Genomic DNA, 22,365 nt, shown 5'->3' with positions numbered 1-22,365 from the left:
TTGGCCCATGTAAACAGGTTCCCTCAGGCTCAAACAAGGTAAACAGCCTTTACTTTCAAAGGAGAGTTCAGCCTCAGCTACACTGTGTCACACGCACAGATCACCAGAGGCAGCAGAATTCCTTCTCCTAAAACGCAGCTGAAGCAGGTGAATATTTTTAATAATTCTTTGGATTGGTGGTAGCCACAACAAATAACCAGGATTATAGTATTGGTTACCATGCTGGGTTACAATTACAAGTGTATTAGTCAGTGATTTGGACACTAATTTCTATACTGAACAAAACAGATATACAAATACACAGAAACTATCGATACAAAATTTAAAAGGCTGCGTCATCACTCACCTTTGAATCTTTAAATTCATGAATGTATTTTATAATCATTTCTTCACCAGCAGTTTTTGTCGAGCATACGCACCAGTGAAGAGGAACCTGCAGTTGCTTCCTGGCGTGCAACATAGAATGTGGCAGGCAAACAATGATGCAAATAGTTTCAGCGTTGGAAAAACCAATTCACCTGCTGTGGGTGGGTCTCACTGGCATGCCATGAGACTCTAAATGATTTTGCATGCTTCTAACATTTAACAATTTCCTTTCCAAACTACATTTTCTTTTAAACTGGAGGACAGAGTCTTCCAATTCATTGGTATTTGTTTTAAAATCAGCACATTCCTGTCACATCTTTTGCAATCTCAGGATCTAGAAGGACACACGGTAGCCACTAAAGTGGTCCCAACCTGTTTGAGTTCAGAAGTGATCTCATTGAGCTTGACAGGGCAGATTCAGGAAACAAAATTTTTCTGGCTGAGTTGCCTTAAAAAAAAGGAATCAACTTCGCAAAGTAAGGAGTTGGCTATTCAGGACAGAAGTAGGGAGAATGTGTTTACTTTGAGAGTTTTGAATCATTGGAATTTTCCAGAAGGTTATGGGCACTTGGTCACTAAGCAACTGACAGATGTTTGGATATTAAGGTGATCTTGGGGCATAAAGGATACTGCAGAACAGTATCACCAAGGAAAAAGTTCGTGAATGGGACAGAAGATAAAATGGGCCATATGTTGTTTCTTGTGCTCCTATGAGGCATTTACAAACTTAATACACGCTTTGAGATGGTAAGTTATGGACAGAAAGGTCACCCAAAATCAGACTGATGTTACATTACTACCTCTGATCACTGGTGCTCAGAGCTCTTATTAAAAATGTTCATCCTAAAAATTCAAAATTTTAAACAATTTAAAAGTGCAATTGCAGTTTGACAGCACATACAATTATAGCCCTGCCAGTCAGAGACCCAGAGCACCAATACTGTTGTCCTGTCTGCAGATCACTCCTGAACTGAGAAGCATTCTGAGTAATTTATATTATAAATTTCCAGCCTTCACAGTGTGTACACTTATGATGCAGTTACATCAGTGAGCATGCTTTAAAACACACTGAAATACTCTTGCAGCATTGGCCATTAACGTCTCTGCTCTACTGTACCTAACCAATAGTCAAGGCATTCTAAAATAATTCAAATGATTACTAACAGAGAGACAGCTATGGCAAGCATCTGATACAGCAGCTAAAACAAACATCCAAGCACAAAGAAAATTACAAGGACTGGCAGCATGAAAGATCACAGCATAAAATATCAATTATAAAATGGTGTACTCATCCTAAGATAAGCTACAAAGTACAAAGGTTAACTTCCTTAAAATGTCAAACTACAGATACAGACTGATAAGTAGATTTAAAAACAAAATCTTCAGAGTTTCTCAACTTACTGCTGGTTGAAAACCATTTCTATATGTAGTTTTTAAATTCAATCATTTTATTTTAAAATAAGGGAATGAAGGTTTGTTGAAATACAGCTACATTAAATATGGGGTTGTAGCGGTGTGCTACACGCAGCGCTAAAATTACGACACGGAGTCGGTAACTGCAGTCGAAGGAAAAAACTTTATTCGAAATCTTCAGCCTCACTTTTAAGCCTCCCTCAACCTGCCCCCCATGGCGCAGAGGCTCCAAAGCTCTGTGCTCGCAAACCCCCGTAGGCTATCTAATTGTGAGTCGGTTCGGATGTGCCAGGAAATGGGTCGCCACATAACCCCCCCCCAGAACCGGCGATACACCCCCCAATGTCCACAGTCTGGGCCAGAACCTGCTTGGGAGGTCGCCCTCTGCGCCGAGGTGCCGGAAACTCGGCCGGTTGCGCCAGGTCCACATGGACCGGTTTGAGGCGGTCCACTGTGAAAACCTCCTCTTTCCCCCCAACGTCCAGCACGAACGTGGACCCGTTGTTCCGGAGCACCATAAACGGCCCCTCGTATGGCCGCTGCAGCGGTGGCCGATGCCTGCCCCTTCGTACAAACACAAACTTACAGTTCTGTAGGTCTTTGGGTACGCAGGTCGGGTGCCGCCCGTGCTGTGAAGTGGGTATGGGGGCCAGGTTACCGAGCTTCTCGCGTAATCTGCCCAGGACTGCTGCGGGATCTTCCTCTTGCCCCCTTGGGGCTGGTAGGAACTCCCTGGGGACGACCAGGGGCGCGCCGTATACCAACTCGGCCGACGAGGCGTGCAGGTCGTCCTTGGGCGCTGTGCGGATGCCGAGTAGGACCCAGGGAAGCTCGTCCGCCCAGTTGGCTCCTCGCAGGCGGGCCATGAGGGCCGACTTCAGGTGACGGTGGAAACGCTCCACTAGCCCGTTCGACTGTGGGTGGTAGGCAGTGGTGTGGTGCAGCTGAGTCCCCAAAAGGCTGGCCATAGCTGACCACAGGCTGGAGGTGAACTGGGCCCCTCTGTCGGAGGTAATGTGGGCTGGTACACCAAAGCGAGATATCCAGGTGGCGATCAGGGCTCGGGTGCAAGATTCGGAGGTGGTGTCGGTGAGCGGGACCGCCTCTGGCCATCTTGTGAACCGGTCCACAATATTCAGGAGGTGCCGCGCTCCGCGCGACACTGGCAGGGGGCCCACAATATCCACATGAATGTGGTCGAAACGCCGGTGGGCGGGATGGAACTGCTGCGGTGGGGCTTTGGTGTGCCGCTGCACCTTGGCTGTCTGGCAGTGCATACACGTTTTGGCCCATTCACTGACCTGTTTGCGGAGTCCGTGCCAAACGAACCTGCTGGAAACCATCCGGACAGTTGTCCGGATGGAGGGATGCACCAAGTTATGAATGGAGTCGAAAACGCGGCGTTCCAGGCTGTCGGGACGACGGGACGGGGCTGGCCGGTGGCGACGTCACAGAGTAGGGTCCTCTCACCCGGGCCCACGGGGAGGTCCTGGAGCTGCAAACCGGAGACTGCGGTTCTGTAACTCGGAATCTCCTCATCCGCCTGCTGCGCCTCTGCCAGTGCCTCAAAGTCTACCCCTTGGGAAAGGGCATGAATGGTAGGGCGAGAGAGCGCATCCGCCACGACATTGTCCTTACCCGAGACGTGCCGGACATCCGTCATGTATTCAGAGATGTAGGACAGGTGGCGTTGCTGGCGGGACGACCAGGGGTCGGACGCTTTCGTAAACGCAAAGGTAAGCGGTTTGTGGTCCGTGAACGCGGTGAAGGGCCGACCTTCTAGGAAGTACCTGAAATGCCGGATTGCCAGGTAGAGCGCCAACAGTTCCCGGTCGAAAGCACTGTATTTGAGCTCTGGTGGTCGCAGGTGTTTGCGGAAAAACGCCAGGGGTTGCCAGCGACCTGCGATGAGTTGCTCCAGCACGCCACCGACTGCCGTGTTTGATGCGTCCACTGTGAGGGCGGTAGGGGCGTCCATTCTGGGATGTACTAGCATCGCGGTGTTCGCCAAAGCTTCCTTCGTTTGAACGAAAGCGGCGGCGGACTCCTCGTCCCAGGTAATGTCCTTGCTCGGACCCGACATCAGGGCGAACAGGGGGCGCATGATCCGGGCAGCTGAAGGGAGGAAGCGGCGGTAGAAATTGACCATACCTACAAATTCCTGAAGGCCTTTGATCGTGGTGGATCGGGGAAAGAGGCGGACCGCATCTACCTTAGCGGGCAGAGGGGTTGCCCCGTCTTTAGTAATCCTGTGGCCCAGGAAGTCAATGGTATCGAGTCCGAACTGGCATTTGGCGGGGTTGATTGTAAGACCATACTCACTCAGTCGGGCGCAGAGTTGACAGAGGTGGGACAGATGCTCCTGATGACTGCTGCTGGCTATGAGGATGTCATCCAAATAGATGAACGCGAAGTCCAGGTCCCATCCCACCGCGTCCATTAACCGCTGGAACGTCTGTGCGGCATTCTTCAGGCCGAACGGCATGCGGAGGAACTCGAAAAGGCCAAACGGGGTGATGAGAGCCGTTTTGTGGACGTCGTCAGGATGCATCGGGATTTGATGGTACCCTCGGACGAGGTCTACCTTGGAGAAGATCCGTGCGCCGTGCAGGTTTGCTGCAAAGTCCTGAATGTGCGGCACAGGGTAGCGGTCCGGTGTGGTAGCCTCGTTCAGCCTGCGGTAGTCGCCGCACGGTCTCCAGCCCCCCGTCGCTTTGGGCACCATGTGCAGGGGGGAGGCCCATGGGCTGTCGGACCGCCGGATGATCCCCAATTCCTCCATCCTCTGGAACTCCTCCTTCGCCAGTCGGAGCTTGTCCGGGGGAAGCCGCCGAGCGCAGGCATGGAGGGGTGGTCCCTGGGTCGGGATGTGGTGCTGTACGCCGTGCCTGGGCATGGCCGCTGTGAACTGCGGTGCCAGAACCGATGGGAAATCCGCCAGGACCCTGGTGAAGTCGTTGTCGGACAGTGTGATGGAGCCGAGGTGAGGGGCTGGCAACTGGGCTGCACCCAGGGAGAACGTCTGAAAGGTCTCGGCGTGGACCAGTCTCTTCCTGGGCAGGTCGACCAGTAGGCTGTGAGCCCGCAAAAAATCCGCACCCAGAAGCGGTTGGGCTACGGCGGCCAGTGTGAAGTCCCACGTGAACTGGCTGGAGCCGAACTGTAGCTGCACCTGACGGGTGCCATAGGTCCTTACTGTGCTGTCATTCATGGCCCTCAGAGGGGGACCCGGTGCCCTGCTGCGGGTGTCGTAACTCATCGGGGGTAAAACGCTGATCTCAGCCCCAGTATCGACCAAAAACCGGCGTCCCTACCTTCTATCCCACACATACAGGAGGCTATCCCGATGGCCAGCCGCCGTAGCCATCAGCGGCGGCTGGCCCTGGCGTTTCCCGGGAACTTGCAGGGCGGGCGACAACGGCGGGCTTCTGCGCCCCACCGCTGGTGGTAGAAGCACCAGTGTTCATTGGGCCGGGGGTTGGCGGGCTCTGCGGCCGGGCCTGGACTGGTTTGCTGCCGGGAGCGTGGCTGGGAGATCTGTGCGATGGACGCCCCGCTCACCTTTTTGGCGTTCCACAGCAAGTCCGCCCGGGCTGCCACCTTCCGGGGGTCACTGAAATCCACGTCGGACAGCAGCAGGCGTATGTCCTCAGGCAGCTGCTCCAGGAATGCCTGCTCAAACATGAGGCAGGGTGTGTGTTCGTCGGCGAGAGACAACATCTCATTCATTAAAGCTGATGAAGGTCTGTCGCCCAAGCCATCCAGGTGCAGTAAACGGGCAGCCCGCTCGCGCCGTGAGAGTCCGAAAGTCCTGAGGAGCAGGGCTTTGAATTCTGTATACTTGCCGTCTGCCGGGGGCGACTGTACGACTCCGCGACCTGGGCCGCTGTGTCCTGGTCGAGGGAGCTCACCACGTAGTAGTAGCGGGAGTCTTCTGAGGTGATCTGGCGAACGTGGAATTGGGCTTTGGCTTGCTGGAACCATAGGTTCAGGCGCTGTGTCCAGAAACCCGGCAGTTTCAACAAAACTGCATGAACAGAGGCGGCGTTGGTCATTTCTGGTCCAAAAATCGTTTGGACTGTCGGGGTCACCAATTGTAGCGGTGTGCTACACGCAGCGCTAAAATTACGACACGGAGTCGGTAACTGCAGTCGAAGGAAAAAACTTTATTCGAAATCTTCAGCCTCACTTTTAAGCCTCCCTCAACCTGCCCCCCATGGCGCAGAGGCTCCAAAGCTCTGTGCTCGCAAACCCCCGTAGGCTATCTAATTGTGAGTCGGTTCAGATGTGCCAGGAAATGGGTCGCCACAGGGTTGCATTTATAGAAAACCTGGCACCAAATCAAAATATCTGAAATAGGTAATATCACAGACAGCGAAGAGCATCAAAAATTACAGCGGGATCTTGATCAGCTGGGTAAATGAGCCAAGGAATGGAAAATGTAGATTAATTCAGAATAGTGCAAGATATTGGAGGTCAAACAGGGTAGGACTTCCAATATGAACAGCAGGGCTCTGGGTAGTGTTGCAAAACAAAGGATTCAATGAGTGCAAGCACCTGGTTTACTGAACGTGGCATCACATGTAGTCAGGGTGGTGAAGAAAGCATTTGGCACACTGGCCTTCATCAGTCAGGGCACTGACAGAAGCAGGGATGTTAGACTGCAGTTATAGAAGACATTAGCGAGGGCCAATTGGGAATATCGTGTTCGATTTTGGTCACCTACTATCAGAAAGATACCATTAAGATGACAAGAATGCAGAAAAGATTTACATGGATATTGCCAGAACTCAAGGTGTTGGGTTATATAAGGAGAGGGTTGGTTAGGCCATGGCTTTATTGCTTAGAGTGAAAGTAACCATGAGGTGACCAGGCATATAGATGAGGGTAGTGCAGTGAATGTGATCTACATGGATTTTAGTAAGGTATTTGACAAGGTAGGCTTATTCAGAAGGTCAGAAGGCATGGGATCCAGGGAAGTTTGGCCAGGTGGATTCAGAATTGGCTTGCCTGCAGAAGGCAGAGGGTCATGGTGGAGGAAGTACATTCAGATTTTAGGGTTGTGACTAGTGGTGCCCTACAAGGATCAGTTCTGGGACCTCTACTCCAAGGCAGAGTACAAAGTAAATGGCAGGATACTTGGTAGTGTGGAGGAGCAGAGGGATCTGGGGGAACATGTCCACAGATCCTTGAAAGTTACTTTCCAGGTAGATAGGGTAGTTAAGAAAGCTTATGGGGTGTTAGCTTTCATATGTCGAGGGATAGAGTTTAAGAGACGCGATGTAATGACACAGCTCTATAAAACTCTAGTTAGGCCACACTTGGGTTACTGTGTCCAGTTCTGGTTGCCTCACTATAGGAAGGATATGGAAGCATTGGAAAGGGTACAGAGGAGATTTACCAAGATGCTGCCTGGTTTAGAGAGTATGGATTATGATCAGAGATTAAGGGAGCTAGGGCTTTACTCTTTGGAGAGAAGGAGGATGATAGGAGACATGACAGAGGTGTACAAGATATTAAGAGGAATAGACAGAGTAGACAGTCAGCGCCTCTCCCCCAGGGCACCACTGCTCAGTACAAGAGGACATGGCTTTAAGGTAGGGGGAGGGAAGTTCAAGGGGGATATTAGAGGAAGGTTTTTCATAGAGAGTGGTTGGTGCATGGAATGCACTGCCTGAGTCAGCCACACAGCAAACTCCCAGAAACATCAGGTTAAAGACCGGATCATCTACTTCCTTTGGAGTTTGTGAAGATTCAGACATCTAATACTTTGACAAACTTCTATAGACGTACGATGGAAAGTATATTGACTGGCTGCATCACGGCCTGGTATGGAAATGCCAATGTCGTTGGATGGAAAATCCTACAAAAAGTAGTGGCTACAGCCCATTCCATCATGGGTAAAGCTCTTCCCACTGTTGAGCACACCTATGTGGAGCATTGTCGCAACAAAGCACCATCAGGGACCCCCACCACCCAGGTCATGCTCTCTTATCACTGCTGCCATCCTGGAAGCTATAGGATCCTCAGGGCTCACACCACCAGGTTCAGGAACAACCATCAGGCTCTTCAACGAAAGGGGTTAACTTCATTCAACTTCACTTGTTTCATTATGGAAGTGTTCCCACAACTTATGAACTCACTTTCAACGACTCTTCATCTTTCATGTTCTCAATAATTATTGATTTATTATTTCTTTTTATATTTGCAGTTTCCTTCACCTCATCTGCTAGAGCAACCTCATGTCTTTTAATTCACATTTCCTTCTTAAGCACCTTATTTCTTATACTCCTGAAGTACCTCATTTATTCTTGCCTGCTAATACCTATTATGCACCTCCTGTTTCTTAACCAGGGCCTCAATACATCTCAAAAGCTAAGGATTCCTAACCTGTTACCCTTGCCTTTTACGCTGACAGGACCATGCAAACCCTGTACTCTGTACTCCCCACCTCACTTCTGTCAGTCACCCAGTTACCCATCTTCTTCATGTTAGGTGTAATTACCTCCCTGTATGTCCTGTCTATCAATCCTTCAGCCTTCCAAATGAAGCAGAGTTCATCCAATTCCAGCTTCAACTCCTTAATGTGGTCTGTTAGACGCTACAGCTGGATGCACTTCTTGCATTCAGGGACACTAGAGATCTCCCTACCTTCCCACATCCTGCAAGAGGCGCATTAAACTATCCTGTCTGGCATCCCCACTGCTCCAAATGTGGAATAAGAAAGAAAGAAAGAATAATGACAAAAAAAATCTACCTGTAGCCTACATCTTTCCTCGCCAATGCTTCGATGAGCCAAAAGCTCAACTTCCCACTCCAACACTGGCCCACTTACAGTATGGCCACTCTGCTTAAACCCGACTTCTTTTTACTGGATCTTGCTCAGTGCCTAACTATGTGTAAGTCAAAGTCGCCTCCAGACTGCGGAAAGCAAAGTGTCACCCGAGCATATATTTTTTAAAAATCAAGAAGCTAGAACACACTGTGTTAAAAAGGTACTGCAAATACATTCAATAGCAGCTCTTAAAAGAAAATTAGATAAACACCTGAAAAGGGAAAATTTACTGAGCTACAGAATAAAAGGAAATGGAGTGGGAGTGATGTTATTGCTTTCAGAAGAGTCAGTACATGCACAATAGGCTGAAAGACCACCAAGACTCCATCCGTGCTTGAAAAAGTGCCTCATCACACTGCACAATGTTAATATACGTAATCATTTCTGGTTTACTCATTTTCTGATGCAAAACTAAATTAAGAACATACAAAACTGAAGCAGGATTGGACTGTTCAGCCTCCTTGCCAGCTCTGCCTTTCACTCATTTCACTGTAGATCTTTTAGCACTGTGCCACTTTTCTGGGTTCACCCCAATATCTCTTGACTCTTGTCAATCCCACCTCCCCCCCTTTGGTAAAGAATTCCAAGGACTCACCACTCACTGGCTGAAGAAATTTCTTCTCATCTATTTAGACCAGCAAACCGAGTTCAAACTGAAATGGATTAATGTAATACAGTGAACATGAACTAACCCAAATTCCTTTTCAGTTCAAACTGAAGTGGATTACTGCCGTACGATGAATGTGAACTCACCCAAATTCCTTTGCCGGAAGACCATCAAGCACTGGGAACATCCAGTAATGTTATGCTACAAGCTAAGATGACTAAAATACACCATCTTTAAGGAACGTACAAGTGGCATAAAAAAATATAGATAGCCAAACTATGAGAATTACATCACCACCCTAGTTGTCGTCAGTGAATTACAACTGAACCTCCCAAACCTTTCACCTACATTCCTGGAAGTACGAGGTCAGCAGGTACATAGAATGTCAGCCCTTGTAAGTTACCTTTCACGTTTAATCCCACTTGGTAATATGTCGGCTACTCCTGCGAATTTCCTACATTACAGCACAGGCAGAAGAACCTTCAAATCAGACGACAGCAGTTCAAGGAGATAGATCACAACCACCTTCTCAAAGGCAGTTAAAATTGGGTAATAAATTTGGCATTGTAGATATATACATTCTATAAAAAAAAACCCTATACTTTCAACTCCTCTGAAATATTCACATTAATTCCTGATCCTAGAACAGTATTGTTTACAATCTGTGTAACTAAATGAGTCAGACCCGATAGTATGTTAGTTACACGATTCAAATTCCACACCCAATTCAAGACTTCCTATAAATTATTTTTTCTTCCTCATTCCTTTTGTGCTCAGCACTAGCCATCAGGAACAGAATCATACAACATAAAAGCAAGCCACTCTATCCATGCAATCTATATGAATATCATTTACCCACATTAGGTTCTTAGTCTACTATGCTCTGGCTAGTGCATTTAAGCACTAGCGGTACCTGTAATTATTTTAAAAATGCAAATCATTTTCTGGACATTGCAATTTTATATGACATCAGTAAAAACTGAGCAGTAGAAAACCCCACTCACTATACTCAACAGTATTGTGTCTGCTGTGGAGACCTTCAGATTTCTGGGTGTCACAATCTCCCAGGACGTGAAGTGGACACCCAATGCGGACACTCTTATCAAAAAGGCTCAGCAGAGCCTTTCCTACATCAACTAAGGAAGTACAACCTGCCTCAGGAGCTGCTGATTCAATTCTATTCAGGAATAATCCAGTCTGTTCTCTGTTCGTCCATCACTGTCTGGTTTGGATCAGCTACCAAACAAGACAAGAATAGACTCCAAAGAACCGTCAGGGCTGCGGAAAGCATCATTGGTGTGAAGCTGCCCTCGATCCAGGACCTAGATGCATCTAGAGTCAGGAAGGGAGCAAGCAGCATTATTGTAGACCCATCACACCCTGGACATCACCTGTTCCAACTCCTTCCTTCCGGTAGGCGCTTTAGATCACTGTATGCCAGGACAAATAGGTACAAGAACAGTTTCTTTCCGTATGCCATCAGTCTTATGAACACTTGAATTTTAGTCTATTATAAATCAAGTCCACCTGTACGTTCAATGAGGTGGACCTCATTGTATATAGTTTATGACTATTTGCACTATTGTTTTTGTTTGCTTTCAATTCTGTAGAGAGAGCGCTCAGGGAAACTGGCATCAAATTGCCTGTATGTGTCCTCATACTTGGCGATAATAAAGGATTCTGATTCTGAATCAAGAAACTCAAAGATTCAAAGTACATTTATTACCACTCCACCAGCCTCTGCATCTAGCACGTAATTCTCTACAACACCCACCATCTCCAATGGGATCCCACCACCAATCACATCTTTCCCTCCCCCTCCCTACTTTCTGCAGGAATCACTTCCTACGCGACCCCCTTGTCCATTCATTCCTCCTCACTGATCTCCCACTGGCACTTACCCTTGCAAGCGAACAAGTGCAACCACTGTCCCTACACCTCCTCACTCACTGACATTCAGGGCCCCAAACAGTCCTTCCAGATGAGGCGACATTTCACTTGTGAGTCTGTTGGGGTCATATACTGCGTTCAGTGCTCCTGATGTGGTCTCCTGCATATCGGTGAGATCTTATGTAGATTGGATGTAGATTCGCCAAGCACCTACGCTTCATCTGCTAGAAGAATCGGGATCTCCCAGTGGCTGCCCATTTTAATTTCACTTCCCATTCCCATTCTGACATGTCAGTCCATTAGTCTCCTCTACTGACGTGATGAGGCCACACTCAGATTGGAGGAACAACACCTTATATTCTTTCTGCATAGCCTTCAACCCGATGGCATGTACATCAATTTCTCAAACTTCCGGTAATGCCCCCCCACCACCATTCCCGATCCCCTTTTCTGTCTCCCACCTCATCTCCTGGCCTGCCCACCACCTCCTTCTGGTGCTCCTCCCACTTTTTTTCTTCCATGGCCTTCTGTCCTCTCCTATCAGACTCCCCCCTTTTCCAGCCCTGCATCTCTTTCAACAATCAGCTTCCCAGCTACTTACTTCACCCCTCCCCCTCCTGGTTTCACCTATCACCTTTTGTTTCTCTCTCCCCTCCCCACCCCCCAACTTTTAAATCTGTTCATCTTCCTTTCTCCAGTCTCGCTGAAGGGTCTCAGCCCGAAAGGCCGACTGTACTCTTTTCCATAGATGTTGCCTGGCCTGCATTTTGCTGAGAATTACATTTATTATCAAAGTACGTTTGCAGTATACAACCCTAAGATTTATTTTCCCCACAGACAGCCACGAAACAAAGAAAACCATGGAACCTGTTCAAAGAAAAGCCATTAACCCCATCCCAACGTGCAAAAAACAAATTGCACTAACAACAATAAAAAAGCGAAAAATGTAAAACACAGAAATCAAAGACTCCATACATACACAGCTCAGTGTTCATTATCTGCAGGCCGCTATGATCAAAAATTGCCCAAAATAGCATTTTAAAAAAAGAGCAGAAACCAGAGGCACATAATACGAATTAGAGTCCAATCTGCAAACCGTGTCAATTAACCCTTGCCCAGCACTCAGAAGTACTGCACAAGAGAGACACCATATACAGGCACCTTCATCCAGCGGCAGTGAGCGAAAGGCTGGCAGACAGCGTTGAACAACACTCTTGCCCCCTCACCTTCTGCACTTGCCTCAATTATTTCAATCTTCCTTGGTGCTTTAAATCGACGAGAGTTGGAATCGATCATGGTCTTGCGCCCCATCTCCAGACTTCTTGGCCTCGAGGTTGCACGCCTCATGGAACACCCTCTGAGCCAGCACAGCAGCAGATCAATCAGCCCAAAAACACACCACCAAAGTAGAGACCACAGACTCCAACAGTAGAAGAACCACATTTTGAAAGAAAAAGTAAAAGTAGTAGTTTCGTGAACCATCCGAAGGGCGTCACCCTTGGTTGAGTTGCTCACTGATATCATCTTCTTCCGGACATTACATTACATCAGATTCAGGTTAGTTTATCATATTATAACACCAGAATGCAATGAACTCCTTGCACCTGTGAAACTTACACACGAAACAGTATATATTGCATCTCAGAAATGCATTTAGGCCCTTAAAAGACAACCAATATTGATAATGCTGGTTATATGGATTGTTGGAAGGTTCACTGCCCTTCCCACCCTGATACAGTACCCTGCCAACCACTGAAATCTGAACACACGTGGTCTCTATTGGCTGGTAGAAGAATATTCACTCTTCCTGACACAGCCTTCCCCTCAATATCCCTGCAGCTTCAGTTTGCTTGCTGTGGGGGGGGGGGGGGGGGTGGTGTTGGAGGAGTGGGTAGTGAAAGAGGGCCCAGGGAGCTTCAAAGGAGTGTGGTAAGTAGATTCCGAGCTTGATATCAGCATTTTTGCAGGATGAAATGGCAGTTGAGAGATATGACCTCACACCAGCAGAATAAATCTACCCCCATTCGACAATGTCCACTGCAAGCCACAGTCTACTCTCGCAGAGTAGCACCGAGAGGGAAAATCAATTCCCCTGAGAGCTTCTGGCAGAGGTCCTGGGGCTCTTTGTCAGTCTTGGATGGCATGACTGCTGGTACTGGGCATGGGCTGGGATGGGAGAGAACAACTGGAAATTGCAAAATGACCCACCCCCTGAGAAAGACGAACCACAGCTGGTGGGGCACAGCCTCCATCTGAGAAAAAGTGAGCAACTGGAGAAGTTGGGGGGGTGGATGTGGCAGAGAAGGAGGGTAGGCTTCAAGGGAGGGGAAATGAGCTCTCTGGGTAACAATTGAATAATGTGGGAGGCAGCTAAGAGGGAAGGGGAGCAAGGAATTGGGAAGACTGACAGAGTTATTAGGGGAAAGGGGTCAGAAGTGGGGAGAATGAGGAAGTTCAGAGTGGGATGGCATGAGGGACGAGGGAGGGGAGTGAAGGAAAAGATTATGCAACTGTATTTGTGATCCTGTATATCAGAGTCTGTGTGGATGTTATATATGCATGTCTACATGCACAAGTAGGCAAGCAATAAAGTCACTTCAACAGAGCCCGATTTCCATTTGTTTTGGTACTCTTTGCCATTGGACCAAGAAGGACATCACTGTCAAGAACATGTATTATCTGATGTACAATGGCTAACCCCTATTAAAATACATCATGCACAGTTATCATCCACACTTTGTGGAAGCTAATTGTCTTTGATGCCAAAGGGCTGCCCAAGAGATTTCTCCAAGTCACATGCTTTATGGGTACAGCTCACATTCCAGACAGTTGGGTACAAATAAATCCAGGTTCACAATATACGTAGTACTAATGAAATGCTGCATTATCAAAGGTGCTGGCTTTTGATGTTATGACATCTTATGAGATGACATGTAACCTTCGATGGATAGATCTAAGCCCACCCAAGTTCTTCTGAATAAATCGGCTTCCCTTATCAACTCCTTTATGACTGATTCAGCAAATTTTTGAAATTTGGCGTTTTCTACACCCCAATGACAAAGAGTTTTCATACTTTTCTCATGTTTATCACAATTACTCAAGAATTGATTACTTTTTCATTGATCACCGTTTGCTTACAGATGTTAGATTGTAAATATGACTCTATTACCATTTCTGATCATGCAACTTTGAAGTTATCTATTAAGATAATGGACTCATTTACTAATGTCAAATCTTGGAGGTTTAACTCTATTTTATTGAAGGACTCAGACTTTGTCAATTTCATCAAACAACAAACTGATTTGTTTTTCTCAACAAATTCTACAGCAGAGATCTCTAGTGGAATTTTATGGGACACTTTTAAAGCCTTTATTCGTGGGCAGATTATTTCAAACTTTGCTGGAGTTAGGAAACGAACTAATTCTAAAATATTAACATTGGTTGATAAAATCAAAGCAATTGATAAGATTTACTCAGTGACTCCTAGCAAAGAACTCTATAAAGAAAGAGTGGAACTCCAAATGGAACATACTTTATTATTATCCTCTTCGATTGAAAATCAGTTATTTAAATCTAGAACTCAGTTTTATGGGTATGGAGATAAATCTGATAAATTATTGGCTAATCAATTGAAAACTGCTTCGGCTAAACGACAGATTACTAGGATTCGTAAACAAGATGGTACTCTAACGATTGACCATAAAGAGATAAATAAAGCCTTTCAAGATTTTTATAATTCCTTATATCAATCAGAATTTGCTGAGGATTCTTCTATAATAAATGAATTTTTAAGGAAATTGAATATTCCAAAATTAACAGTAGAGGATAATGTATTTTTAGATGCACCTATCACGGAAACTGAAATAAAAAAGGCTATTTTTTCAATGAATTCCGGTAAAGCTTCTGGTCCAGATGGTTATTCTGCAGAATTTTTAAAATCTTTTTTCTCTATACTTTCTCCCTGGATTTGTAAAATTTTTAAAGTTGCATTAATTATAGGCAAATTGTCACAATCTTTTTATGAAGCTTCTATTTCTTTAATTCTTAAAAAAGATAAAGACCCTATTGAGTGTGCATCCTATCGGCCTATATCCTTGCTGAACACGGATTTTAAGATTTTTAGTAAAATTTTGGCTACTAGATTAGAAAATATATTACCTCGAATCATTTCTGAAGATCAGACTGGATTTATTAAAAATCGTTATTCATCTTTTAACATTAGGAAATTAATAAATATTATTTATACTTCCTCACCCAAAATACCAGAATGTGTCATTTCTCTAGATGCTGAAAAAGCATTTGATAGAGTTGAATGGCCATATTTATTTAATACAATGCAGCATTTTAATTTCAGTTCAAAATTTATATCATGGATTAAATTAATATACCATAAACCCTTGGCTTCGGTTTTTACCAATAATCAAAGATCTGCTTTTTTTCAGTTATTCTGTGGTACAAGGCAAGGTTGTCCTTTAAGTCCTTTACTATTTGACATCGCTCTAGAACCTTTGGCTATAGCTATTCGTGAATCACCTAATATTTTTGGTATTACTCGTGGGGAGGGGACGTATAAGTTATCATTATATGCTGACGATTTGTTATTATACATATCTGACCCTGAAAGATCTATTCCTGCTATTTTGTCTTTGTTTGCTCAGTTTAGTAACTTTTCTGGTTATAAATTGAATTTTAACAAGAGTGAACTATTTCCATTAAATATGCAAGTTTCAATTTATAAATGTTTACCATTTAAGGTTGTTACAGATTATTTTACTTATTTAGGTATTAAAATTACTAAAAAAACACAAAGATTTATTTAAAGCTAACTTTTTACCTTCAATTGACCAGATTAAGCAACTTGCTACTAGGTGGTCTCTATCTTTGTCATTGGTTGGTAGAATTAATGCTATTAAAGTGATGGTATTACCCAAATTCTTATATTTATTTCAAGCATTACCAATTTTTATTCCTAAATCTTTTTTGATATTATTGACTCCAAAATATCTTATCATCTTTGGCAGAATAAAAATCCTAGGCTAGGCAAAAAATATTTACAGAAGCCTAAGAAGGAAGGTGGTTTGGCTTTGCCAAACTTGAGATTTTATTATTGGGCAGTTAATATACAATATTTAATATTTTGGACACAAGAATTGACTACAGCTGCCTGCCCACAATGGGTAAATTTGGAGTGTAAATCTGAACAAGACTTTTCGTTGTTTTCAATCTTAGCATCTTCACTTCCTTTTTCTTTATCTAAATTGAATAAACAAATAACTAATCCTATAGTCAAATACACATTGCGAATCTGGTTTCAATTTCGTAAATTTTTTGGTTTGAATAAGTTTATTCTATCATGCTCTATAGTATCTAACTATTTTTTTCGGCCTTCCTTTATGGATCAAACTCTTTTTTATAATGGAAAACAAAAGGTATAACATGTTTTCGTGATTTGTTTTTAGATGATAGTGTTATGTCCTTTGAACAGTTATCTAATAAATATAATTTACCTAAAACTCATTTTTTTAGATATTTGCAAGTTAGAAATTTTTTGTATAACGAGTTACAGTCTTTTCCGAAACTAGATCCATTGGACATTACGGAAAGAATTTTAGCTCTGAATCCTTGTCAAAAGGGTTTAGTAGCTGTCATTTATAATATGATTATGAATATACAGCCAGATATCAGAAAAAATTAAGAAGGAATGGGAAGAAGAACTTCATTGTCTTATATCCTCTGAGCAATGGGCAAAAATGTTACTATTAGTTAATTCGTCCTCCATTTGTACTAAACATGCTCTAATACAATTTAAGGTTGTACATTGAGCTCATATGTCTCAGGATAAACTTGCTCGATTTTATTCTTATGTTAATTCAACCTGTGACAGATGTCATTTTGATGTTGCCTCATTAACCCATATGTTTTGGTCTTGCCCTTGTTTACAAAATTACTGGAAAGATATTTTCAGTATTATTTCAAGAGTTTTGAATATTAATATCCAACCACATCCTTTTACTGCAATATTTGGTTTACCAATGGTGGATAATAGTTGTCTATCCTCTTCATCTCGACGAATGATTGCATTTGTTACACTAATGGCTAGAAGATCTATTCTATTGAATTGGAAAGAAATTAATCCTCCAACTATATTTCAGTGGTTTTCTCAAACCATTTCTTGTTTGAGCTTAGAAAAAATTAGAAGTGTTGTTTTTGACCCTACAGTTAAATTTGAAGAAACTTGGAGACCATTTATTCAACATTTTCATATGAGTTGAATTGTCTTTTCCTAAACCTTACTTATACTATCCTTAATTATTTGGATGGCGGTTCGGGGTTATTGGCACTACTGTATATGTACTTAACATTATTCAATGGCCCATGTTGGTTAGTGTTTTTTTTCTGGGTTTTTTTTTCTCTTTTTATTTCTTTGTTTATCAATGCTATGAGTTTGGGAGGTTATATATTTTTATTATTATATGAATGTCTATTTAAACTATTAATTATGTACTCTCAAACACTTTGTATTCATGGTTCATTTATGTTTGTTTAAAATTAATAAAAAGATTTAAAAAGAAAGAAAGAGATGACATGTATTCGAAATGAGGCAAGAAAGTCTGAAGGAGATGTTATATGTGTAACCTCACAGAGGGCTGGGTGCCTGGAAATTGCTGTGTTGGAGTTAGATACACTGGAAGAGTCTGAGAGGTTCTTTGATTGGTACATGAATATGCAGGGAATGGAGGGGAATGGACGATGTGCAAGTAGAAGGAATTAGGTGTCATTAGAATTAGAATCAGGATCAGGTTTAGTATCACTGACATAAGTCATGAGATATGTTGTTTTGTGCCAGCAATACATAATAAAACAATATACACATACATAATCAAATTAAATTAGTGCAAAAAGAGAAAGAAAATTACTGAGGTACTGTTCATGGGTTCATTGCCCATGCAGAAATGTGATGGCAGAGGGGAAGCTGTTCCTGAAATGTTGAGTGCGTGTCTTCAGGTTCTTGTACCCTTCCTCGAAGGTAGCAATAAGAAGAGGGCATGCCCTGGGTAATGGAGTCCTTAATGATGGATGCCGCATTTTGCGGGAGTCCCTGATGCTGGGGAGGCTGGTGCCCATGAAAAAGCTGATTGAGTTTATAATTTTCTGCAGGTGTTTCCAACCCGGTGCAGTGGCCTCTTCACATCAAACGGTGATGCATCCAGTTAAAAAGTTTTTCATGGTACATTTGTAGAAATCTGCAAGTGTCTTTAGTGACATACCAATTCTCCGTAAGCGCCTAGAAATATAGTCTCTGTTGTTCCTTAGAAACATGGAAAATCTACAACACAATACAGGCCCTTCGGCCCACAGTGCTGTGCCGAACATTACCTAGGGTTAAGCATAACCCTCTATTTTTCTAAGGTCTATGTACCTGTCCAGGTGTCTCTTAAAAGACACTATCGTATCCGCCTCCACCACCGTCGCCAGCAGCCCATTCCATCACTCACCACTCTCTGCGTAAAAAACTTACCCCTGACATCTCCTCTGTACCTACTTCCAAGCACCTTAAAACTGTGCCCTTTCATGCTAGCCATTTTAGCTCTGGGGAAAAAGCCTCTGACTATCCACACGATCAATGCCTCTCATCATCTTATACACCTCGCATCCTCCATCACTACAAGGAAAAAAGGCCGAGTTCACTCAACCTATCCTCATAAGTCATGCCCCCCAATCCCGGCAACATCCTTGTAAATCTCCTCTGCACCCTTTCTATGGCTTCCACATCCTTCCTGTAGTGAAGTGACCAGAACTGAGCACAGTACTCCAAGTGGGGTCTGACCAGGGTCCTATATAGCTTCAACATTACCACTCGGCTCAAACTCAACTGCGTGATTGAGGAAGGCCAATGCACCATATGCCTTCTTAACCACAGAGTCAACCTGCATAGCAGCTTTAAGTGTCCTATGGACTTAGACCCCCAAGATCCCTCTGATCCTCCACACTGCCAAGAGTCTTTGTAATTGCATCAATATGTTGTCCTTAGAATAGATCCTCAGATGCTGACACCCAGGAACTTTAAACTGCTCACTCCTTCCACTTCTGATCCCTTGGCCAGGACTGGTTTGTGTTGCCTTGACTTCCCCTTCCTGAAGTCCACAATTAATTCCTTGGTCTTACTGACATTGAATGCAAGGCTGTTACTATGACACCATCCAACTAGCCAATCTATCTCGTTCCTGTACACCTCATCACCATTTGAAATTCTGTCAACAATAGCTGTCAGCAAATTTATAGATGCAATTTGAGCTGTGTATAGCCACACAATCATGGGTTAGAGAGTAGAGCAGTGGACTAAGCAGAGATCCTTGGGGTGCACCAGTGTTGATCGTCACTGAAGTGGTGATGTTATTTCAAATCTGCAGATTGTGGTCTCCTGTGAGGAAGTCAAGGATCCAGTTGCAGAGGGAGATACAAAGGCTCAGGTTTTGGAGCTTGTTGATTAGAACTGAAGGTATGATTGTGTTGAATGCTAAGCTGTTGTTAATAACTGCAGCCTGACTGCAGATATTACTGTTGACCAGATTATCTAACTCTGAGCAGACAGCCAGTGAGATCACATCATTAATGAGTGTAGTTAATTCACTGCAACATTATGGGCCAAAGAGCTTGTTTCTGTGCTGTGTTGTCTATGTTCTTAACAGCAAGTGAGTTTTCCCTGGTTTTGTGTCCAATGCTTATACCCCAATACCCAACACCAAAATAGAGTCAAGTTGTCCTGACATTTTTGCAATGACATTGCTAGAAAATGCTCCAATGGCAATTGGAGATTCCAATGTTATCAAAAGTGCTATGGAAGTGGAAATTCATTCTTTCTTTTCATCGTCCCCACTCACCCAAGGATAATTGTTATCAAACTCAGTACTAGTGCAACCCAACCAAGGCCATCATTTGTTTCAGAAGAGAGCAGAAATGAATGGGATGCAAAACACAGCATTGGACTCAATCTGATGATGATTTGGGGGCAGACAGAGGCTAAAATTGCCCTCCCTAAATCAGCAAATGTCCCCATATGATTCATTCTGTAGAACAATGGCAACAGATTCAGAATAATTGTTATTGCCCTGCACGTGTAGCTATTTATACAATTCATAGTCATCTTATTGACCCAATGCAAATTAAAGCTCTGAATGGGCACAGATCACATTATCACATGACATGGTGCAAAGACGTTAATAAATATTGTTGCTCCATTTGAAATTTCAATTTAATGTCTTGTGGCAACTTAAAAAAAAACTCTGCAGTTGGTTTCAATTATATGCATTAACACTGCTGGGCAACTTATTTCATTCTCAGACCTAGCCTTCAGCTTCCTGGTTCTAATTAAACCTCACTTAGGTAACTAAACTAGCAATTTCACCTAGTCTTAGATGAAACCTGCAGGATAGAAGCTGAGAGATCACTTCTACTGATTAGAGCCTCTGGAACTATGAAGCCATTTCTTTAGAGTAGGGTGGGCCAATTAGAAGAATTTACTTAATTCAGGAGAGTTGTGAATCTTTGAACTTTTCTTCCTCTGGCAGCTGTGAAAAGGAGGGGTTGACATGAAAAGCACCAAGATAGATTTAGCTTTTTATGGTTTACAATTACCTTTATACCAATGCTATTCCCACTTTACTACCTATTCGGATGCATCACATCTTGTTGTGGCAACTGCTCTACCCAGGACCATGAGAAACTGCAGACAGTTGTGGACACAGCCCAGTCCATCTTGAAAACCAGCCATGGCCTCTTTTTGCACTTCCTGCTGCCTCAATAAAGCAGCTAAAATAATTAAAGATCACTCCCACATGTCATTCTCTCATACCACCCCATCCCTACCCGCTGTCAGGCAGAAGATACAAAACCCTGAGAGCATGTTCAAATTTAATTATCATTCAACGACATACAAATATAGCCAAATAAAACAGCAATCCTTCAGGGTCAAGGTTTAAAACACGTTAGCAACAGCACACAGCAGATGGCATAAATAGCACATAGGGTTATGATTTCAGGGGAAAAAAAATACAATCACAATGAAAAAAAGAGTAATATAGTCTAAGTTCCTGAGTACATAACTGTAGATCATCCTGGTCCCACCTGTTCTTCCACCGAGCAAACCCTGGAGAGCAGCACCAGTGGGTGGGACGAGCCACAAACCGGTGTGGATCCCCCAGAGCCTCAGCTTTTTTCCACGCTGCCTGGGCTCTCCTCCCCTAGGCAACTGCAATAGGCGTCCCGTGGCTGCAAACGGAGCAATGCAGCTCCCTCACCATCGGGCTCGTCAATGAACCAGTGAACAGCAATCGCAGTATTCTGTGTTACCAATGTACAACAGGGTCTTGTGATTGTATTAAAATCACCCAAGGCAATCACTCGTACTGCACATCGCCCAACAATTCCAGGTAACAGAACAACAATGGTATGCAGTAAACCCAGCTCCATCACCATCAAGCAACTCGCTGATGGGATAGTCCTGCAGTATGTGATGTTCTTAGTATCCAGCAGTAACGCAATCATAAAAAAGATGTACAAGACAAATAAACTTTTGATTGGATCTGGAGTGGCCACTGAGCCCGATTGCCCCATCTTACCCAAAATAAGTAATCACCAGGCTCATGGTTAGGTTCTACCCCACTCTTTTGAGATGTGAATGGGCCTCTTGTATGAATAAAAGGACTCCCTACCTCACAATCTACCTTCTCTTGACCTTGCACCTTATTGACTGCTTGCACTACACTTGGTGTACAGGTGTAACATGATTTTCTGCATTCTGTTATTGTTTTCCCCTTTGTACTACCTCAAGGTACTGATGTGATGAAACGATCGGTTTGGATAGCAAGTAAAATGTTTTCATTGCAGCTGGGTACATGTGACAGTAATAAACCAATATTATTATTCCTTCTGGTTTTCAGTGCTTGCTTTGGTAGACTGGTAAGTCTTTGGTAGACTTACGTTGAACTGCTGCTGCTAAGTTAACAAATTTCACGACACAAGCTAGTGAGAATAAACCTGATTCCAATGTGTTTGACTTCACAAAGTTCCAGCAATTGGACCACAATATCAGGACTCATTTGAAATGATTAACCATTTCTCTGATGCCAGACAGCGTCTTGTTGAGAATGGCAATCCAAGACCAGCCAAGGGAATGACAGGCAGTGGGGTTGGGGTAAATATACAAAGCACAAAAAATAGAAGCATTTGCTGAAAGGATGAGATGAAGAGGGAT

The 22,365-nt window shown here is 44.0% G+C and overlaps 1 protein-coding gene across 9 annotated transcripts in view; it reads right to left on the bottom strand.

Moving 5' to 3' along the window:
• Positions 1 to 22,365, bottom strand: part of pip5k1ba (phosphatidylinositol-4-phosphate 5-kinase, type I, beta a) — a 171,506-nt gene that overhangs the window by 94,249 nt on the left and 54,892 nt on the right. For 2 of the 9 annotated variants that reach the window (XR_009513131.1, XR_009513132.1), the window contains exon 1: positions 347 to 9,329. The exons of 5 other annotated variants lie outside the window; for them this stretch is intronic. The gene's annotated coding sequence lies outside the window, so the exon portion shown is untranslated. Of the gene's footprint in view, positions 1 to 346; positions 9,330 to 22,365 lie in introns of those variants that run through there. 2 more of the 9 variants (XM_059974730.1, XM_059974726.1) reach the window with 1 other exon arrangement.

This window comes from Hypanus sabinus, chromosome 7 (genome assembly GCF_030144855.1).
Source record: "Hypanus sabinus isolate sHypSab1 chromosome 7, sHypSab1.hap1, whole genome shotgun sequence".
Lineage (NCBI taxonomy): Eukaryota > Metazoa > Chordata > Chondrichthyes > Myliobatiformes > Dasyatidae > Hypanus > Hypanus sabinus.
Note: the sequence above shows the minus strand (reverse complement) of the source record. Positions and strands in the feature narration are given on the sequence as shown.